Source organism: Pseudopodoces humilis, chromosome 15, assembly GCF_049639895.1.
Source record: "Pseudopodoces humilis isolate 2021_Gansu_Grassland_sample_001 chromosome 15, ASM4963989v1, whole genome shotgun sequence".
Lineage (NCBI taxonomy): Eukaryota > Metazoa > Chordata > Aves > Passeriformes > Paridae > Pseudopodoces > Pseudopodoces humilis.
Window position 1 is genome coordinate 17,461,370 of NC_142214.1, and position 7,603 is coordinate 17,468,972.

The following is a 7,603-nucleotide window of genomic DNA, read 5'->3' on the forward strand; positions in this document are numbered from 1 at the left end:
CAGCTCCTTGTTATGATCGTTCCACCCACTCTCTGACATTTCTGCTAACCAAGGATTGTCACTGTTGTTTAAAAATGATTGATGGCTAGGCTTTAGTGAGTAAAAAACTTTGGTGAGTAAATTTTTTATCTACTTTACCAGCAGTATCATCAGCCTGGTAAGCGCAGGGGCGGTGAGGAACTAATTAAAGCTGGTGGTGAACAAGCTCTGCTCAGCTTCATTAAAGGGGAAAAGCTGCACTAAAAGCCCCCAAAAGTTTCTGTCTGGCATCTTGGCTATGAAATCAAGATATAAAAGTTTAGATGCTGTTTTCAAAAGTCTGAACTTGCATCTCAGTGGGGGTAGAAAATAAAGGTATTTGCCCTGTTCTGATATCAGACAGAGGATTTTCTACCGGTCTGTTCTGATGCTGGCACCAAACCTACACATTTAAAGGCTGCTATTCTGACAGGAAAATCCAACGAATGTTTGATGCTGGAAACACACAACCTAAAGTGAAAAAGGCTAAATGTACTGGGATTTGTGCTCATGAGTCACTTCCACGGCTCCAAATGCTCAGTGAGCGAACAAAACATTCCAGAAAGCGCCGTGTACAGCACGAGGCATCCAGCCCCAATCAGCTGGTGATTTTTTGCCAGCCGATGAGCAGGGCCACAGAACTATTCAGACTTTTGTTTTGCACTCCGGAGAGTTGGGTTTCATAACCCTGCAAGAGATGTGCATGAGACTCACCTAGAGTTGAGCCAGGAAAGCATTTCATTGTGCCCAGATTTTCCATGGGCTGAGCGTACCGAGCCCTCCCATTTCCGCTGTGCAAAACAAATGAATCCCTGCTGCTGGCACCAGAGCTTTTGAGGGCACGAAATCATCGAGGTGACAGCGAGGACTAGGAGAGGAGAATTTAAATCTCACACCTCTGCACAAGCTATTCCCTTGGTAGAGCTGAGAGCAGCTGGGAAGGACAGAGAAGAACCAGTCTGGGACAAGATAAAGAATATTTCAGTCCTTTCTCCTGCCAGGCTGTGGTTTGAATGAGAAGGAAATTTGGAAGCAGCAGCAGCAGCAGCAGCAGGACTTGTGGCAAACTGACCCAAACCGTGCAGGTCAAGAGCTTCAGTCCCGGGAGTTTCACATTTTTGTTACAAAGCTCTACTTCTGGACATAGACATCCATGAAATCCCTAAAATTAATTCAGATTATCTAAAATAGAGAAGCAACCCAAGACATTTCTAATTTAAACAGCGCAGCTGGTCCCAAGATGCACAAGCAGTTTCTAATAAAAGCAAGCATGCAATTCTTCCATACTGAGTTTTCAGGCTAGAAAGCCTCCAAATTAAACCAACCAGGGTAATAATATAATTGGGGGTAGAAAAAAATGTTAGGAAGTGAGACTTTCTTGTACAGCTGTTTAAAGGAGTGAGATACCTCATGATGTGCCAAAATCCTGTGGCCAGTGTAAACCAAACTCTATCTTTCATTCTCTTCTAATGAACTGATTCCAAATGCACTTTGATAGAAAAAAAGAATGGAGTTCAAGAATCCATACAGGCAAAGTACAGAGTTCTTTTTTGTGGTTATGTTTACCTTTTATAAGTGTCTCACTAAGCTAAATGCTTTAGCAACTGTGGGCAGCTTCAGTTCTCATTATTAGATCTTTGAAGTAATTCTTCTCCAGCATTCAGCACGTGAATTTATTCTGCAATTTGCACTCAATGCCTGCAGTAAGCCCAACTTGTACAAAGACAAAATGCTGTCAACATTTATCTGCTGCTTTACACATGCCTGGAGCAGAGCAAAGGGAAAGTGGCAAGCATTTCTATTCCTGGACTCAAAACAAGCTGCATTCACTCAGTGCAGGATAAAAGGCAGAGTACAGAGATGAAAAAAATAAAGGGGCAGGGAAGGAGTAAGGAAAAAATAAGAGACAGAAAAAAAGCACCTATGGAAAAAAAAAAAAGACCTATTCAAAAGAGAAATAATGATAATATCAAATACATGATCAAAGGGAGAAAGAAATCTAATTTGTAAAAATAAACTCGGATTTGTGACAGGCTCCCAGGAGCAAGCAGAGCTCCCCGTGGGTGTTCAGAGGAGCTCAGTGGCAGCAAGAGCTGACCTCTGCCAGCCTGGGTGACAACAGCCACCACCAGTGACACACCAGTGCCAGCAGGCAGCAATTCACCAAACCCAGCACAAGCCTCAGCTCCATCCTCAGCAGCCAAATGGGCAGGAACAAACTTACAGAGAGAAAGAAATGTCGTACTCAAACCTCTGAAAACTCACCAAATTGCAGAGAAAATGTCCTGATATCTCTACAGGATAATGAAAAACATTATTCTGGTTCAGTTAGGAGGGAGAACCATAGAATGAGTAATTCAAAGATAAGCCATGTGGGTCCTGTGCAATTATGGCTGCTTCAAAGCACATTTTTTTTCTTGGAAATTGATGTCTATACTAAAAATCCTAATGGGGATGTACAGGTTCCTTTTGTTTTTTCTGAAAAAAATTGTTAAAGCATGCTAGTTCTATAAGGTAAAAACAAACTTGTATTTTTAGGAAATCTCATCATTCCTAATTCTGAGACTGTAACTTTCTGTAATGTGCAGTGACAGACGCTTTGGACTCTCAGAATTTTTGAACTAGCAGGAAATCCATTTTTATTGCCATCCTATTCCCTCCTTCCTTCCTTCCACACATTTTGAAGAAAGAGAGGAAGAGAAATAAACCCTGCCATGCACTGTGCTTGCAGCTGAGCTGAATGGTTAATCACATCTCCCAGGCCAGTCCTGGGAGGTGCCAAATCCCACTGGAGTCACCAGCAGCACCGGGACTGGATGGTGCCCAGCACTTTGGTGGGAAGATCCTTGGCAGGACTGACATGAGCTGTGATACCCCAGGGCTGCTCCAGAGAAGGGCTGAGCATCCTCAGAGCTGATTCCTTCCCGTGGGGACTCGAGAGCACTTGGCAGGATGCAGCCTCAGAGCTGCCTGGCACACGATGCTGTGCTGTAGGGTGAGTTATTCCTGACCAGATCCCAGGCTGTAGGGTGAGTTATTTCTGACAAGATCCCAGTCTGTAGGGTGAGTTATTCCTGACCAGATCCCAGGCTGTAGGGTGAGTTATTCCTGACCAGATCCCAGGCTGTGGGGTGAGTTATTCCTGACCAGATCCCAGGCTGTGGGGTGAATTATTCCTGACCAGATCCCAGGCTGTAGGGTGAATTATTCCTGACCAGATCCCAGGCTGTGGGGTGAATTATTCCTAACCAGATCCCAGGCTGTAGGGTGAGTTATTCCTGACCAGATCCCAGGCTGTGGGGTGAATTATTCCTAACCAGATCCCAGGCTGTGGGGTGAGTTATCCCAGAGCAGATCAGGAGCTATGAGGAGCTGCACCCCCAGAACAGGGGCAGACAGAGATCAGGGCAGTGCTGCTGTCCCTGAGATCCCACCCACGCCCCCGTGGGCACAGTTTGAGCCCCCATTATCATCGGGGGGATGGAGTCTGGACGTGTTTTCTGTGCTAATCTGAGAGCTGGCCCAAATCCCAGCGCTTGGGTCACTTGTGCACAGGGTTCTCATTGTGAGCCGGGGGAAAATGGCAGCCTCGCAGTTGGGCTTTGAAACTATGCATTTTTTAAAACTTGTGTATGCATAAGCCTCTTATTTAATGAATGACTCCCTTTGTATTTACATGTTCCACCATCCACAGGACAAATAGGGTTTAGTGGTTTGAGAATGAAAACTTCTCGTCCTCAAGGGAAGAGGGGGGAAAAAAAAATAGCTGCAGCTATTTTATGGAAGTGGTAAAAAATCAATTAGCCTCTTAGTTGTAGCTCATACCTGATGTCCAAGGCGTTCTGTGGACATAAAAATATTCTTTCATAAGTTACATTTCTTTTTTAAGTTACATATTCCACAGCTTCGATCAGAAAAAAATCCTGATGTAAATCTGATACGCATCGGTTTCAATGCAGCTGAATTCAGATCAAAAAGTGGTCAGAAAAGTTATTTTAGGTTGCTCCAGATCATTTTCCTAAAAAGGGTCTTACCAGACTTGAAGCCTTCTTAATCTTACACCTTTTTTTCTAGTCCTCCCTTTAAATTCAGCTGATAAATGGAATATGTGAAATAATAAATAAATATAAAATATACAGCAGAAATAATTTCAAAGGATTTAGCAGCTAAGATAGGAATGCACAGAAAGCAGCATTTTAAGTTGTCTTGATTTCCAAAAGGAAATAGTTATAAATTAGTTCTAGGGTACTCTGATTCATTTATAAGAGTGGTTCAAGAAACTCTTCAATATTAATTAGTAGCCTGTGAATTCAGCCTATGCAATTATGATGAGACAGTTCTTTGGGTATGAAAGAGCTAACTTATCATATTTTTGAATTCGCCATCTCTAAGCTTGAATATTTTTGTATTTCCATATTTCTCAAGTAGCACTTAATTTAATCTTATCCCCATTTCTTTCAATAAACCATTGTTGCGTCTCTTAAGCAGCACAGCTTCCTCCTCTAACTCATCTCCCCGTGAAATTGGTTTAATGAAGCAGAAAGGTATGAAGCATTAACAACACTGGAATTCATGTGGTAGCACTTCATTTTTCAGAGGCACTCACATTTCCTACCTAATTTATAAAATCAGCACACAAATGATTTTTATCACAGCCATTACATCAGTATAAATTACTGCCTTTTCTATAACAAGGCAGTTAGTCAAACTGTTGAAATTATATCTATTAGTCATAGAGAGGAGGAGGGAGAAAGAAAAACTTGTAGGAAAGATTTAGTGTGAAATAAGGACCGATAGCAGCCTTATTGAAACACTAATATTAATTTACCAAATGAGCCCAAAGTGTGGCTATTTTGCAAAGGAGAATTAAAAACACACAAAGTGAAGCAAATGGGTCAATTTGTAAGGAGCCAAAAAGGAAACTCTGCAAACAAACCAGGCTGTGTCAGAGGCACTCAGAGATGCAATTAGGGAGAAGTTCCTCACATCCAAGGAGGTAACAATGCCTCACCTCCAGGCACTGCCCCACATTCCTGCCAAGCTTTCCCATTCACCCCTTGCTCTGGCACTGCTGTTGTGCTCTTGTGCAGGCAGCTCCTCCAAAATCCTCCAAAAACCTTATCCCCCTCACTTCTTCCACTGTCTCCTACCTCTGTCCTGGCTGTTCCTTTCCAGACTAGTGGGAATCAGCTGATTTTTGCCACACAGCAAAAATATAATAATCCCTGTTGAGAAAAATCTTCGTGTCCTCTCCTTCCCCAGGGAGTATAACCTGCTTTTCCAGGACCTACATCCCCATTCCCAAAATTCAGCCTGCAAGAAAACAACTGTTCAATCTGCAGAGGCATCACACACTTGAAAAGGCTTCAATTTGCTCTGCTCTGCAAACAACACCTGTCTCCACCAGATCTGCTGCTGGATTTCCAGTGGATCCTGGGTTTTTCCTTTCCTCTTTGCTGTTCCCCAAGCACGACTCCTTCCAGAGCTGCTCTGTAAATTCAGTGCCACCTGCCCTGGGTGAGGCTCACACCTGAGAGGGGCACGGTGAAATCCCAGCGGGAAACACTCTTTCACATTCAGGAAGATGCTCTCCCCCTAACTTTTATTCTCACTCTCCCTTTTCCAATTATTTCCCCTTGATGTGCTTCCTGCCTTGGGTCAGATGGGAAGCCTCAGAGGCAGGGGCTGCTGCTTTGTGCTCTCCCAGCAGCCAGCACGATGGGACACAGGGCTGCACGGACACTGCTTGATGCCACTGGCATCAGGGGCAAGAAGGATTAAAACCAGTTTAACAAAAAAACCAAAATCTGAACTGATGAGATTGTCAGTACAGCAGCAAAAAACCTGCAAGTGACACACAGGTCCAGCTGCCTGTCCTTGGTGTGTTTTCCTTTCTGTTTTGATCTCCTTCTGCTTATGGTTTTTATTAATTAGCTTTTCCCTCTCCTTAGCATCAGGGTGTTTTTCCTGGCTTTCTCTGTCGCCAGCCCCCGGAATGCTGGTGTAGAAGTGTCTACTGATGGCACCTTGTGGCTAACCCAGAGAAGTGCTTGGGAATAGGAACGAGCATGAAGTAAGCCAGGAAAATATCAAGAAAAGGAGAGCAAATCCCTCCTGCCACAGTGAGGGCTGCGAGAAATGGTGCAACTCTGCAGATGCTTCCTTGCCAAGGAGGGCACAAGCTCTGCCTGCTGCACCCCGAGTCTCTCAGAGGCTGCAAACAGGAGTCCTGGCCCTAAACCTCCTCCCAGCAGGAGACAGGAGAAGGGGACAGGGGTGGTAAATCCATCTAATCCTCTTTGTGAGGGGCAGCAAGGAGCCAGGCTCGACCTGCTACTGAGAGACCAGAGGAGAAGGTCACCCTGAGCCAGGGGACCAGGGACTGCTCTGCACTGGTCACTGAGAGCTCCACAGCAGTGCTTTCTGCTGCCCTTCCCTGTGGGGCTGGGAGCAAGCTGCTCTGCAGGGCTGGTGGTGACACCCCAAATGGCTGCTGCCCCCTGGAGTGGCTCCACACCCTCCCCTGCCAGTCCTAAATGGCCCCAGAGTTGCCAGGACCTGCTGGTTTGCAGTGGTGGCCAGGCCTTGGCTGGTGTCACCATGGGGAGGTGGCCAGGTCACCTCCTTGCCAGGACAGCCACAGCTCTGTGGCTACTGCTGAAATTGTGTCCCCACACGCAGCATTCCCACAAGGACAGTATTCCCACAAGGACAGCATTCCCACAATGTCAGGATTCCCTCAATTACAGGATTCCCACAATTACAGCATTCCCACAATGTCAGGATTCCCACAATTACAGGATTCCCACAATGTCAGGATTCCCACAACACAGGATTCCCACATGGACAGGATTCCCACAATGTCAGGATTCCCACAATTACAGGATTCCCACAATTACAGGATTCCCACAATTACAGGATTCCCTCAATTACAGGATTCCCACAATTACAGGATTCCCTCAATGTCAGGATTCCCACAATGACAGGATTCCCACAATGTCAGGATTCCCACAAGGGCAGGATTCCCACAATTACAGGATTCCCACAACTACAGGATTCCCACAACTACAGGATTCCCACAATGTCAGGATTCCCACAACTACAGGATTCCCACAATGTCAGGATTCCCACAACTACAGGATCTCACAATGTCAGGATTCCCACAATGTCAGGATTCCCTCAATGACAGGATTCCCACAATTACAGGATCTCACAATGACAGGATTCCCACAATTACAGGATCTCACAATGACAGGATTCCCACAATTACAGGATCCCTCAATGTCAGGATTCCTGCAATGCTGTGGGATTAAGAGGCAGCAAAGGGCACGGAGCCTACCTGCAGATAAAGGATGCTTGGCACCAAGCAGCATCAGATGAGATGTGTCCTGGGTAGGGAAGAACAAGCCACAGACAGGGGGTACCTAAGCCAGCCTTTTTTTTTTATTATTTTTTAAAAAAATCAGTCAAAATGCAATTACAGACTCTCAGCAGCAGCTTACACAACTATGTGAAATTTTGTGCTGCAACACAGGACAGGTGCTGCAAAAGAAATTCTGTGATCACATGAAGAGGGCAGGACTTT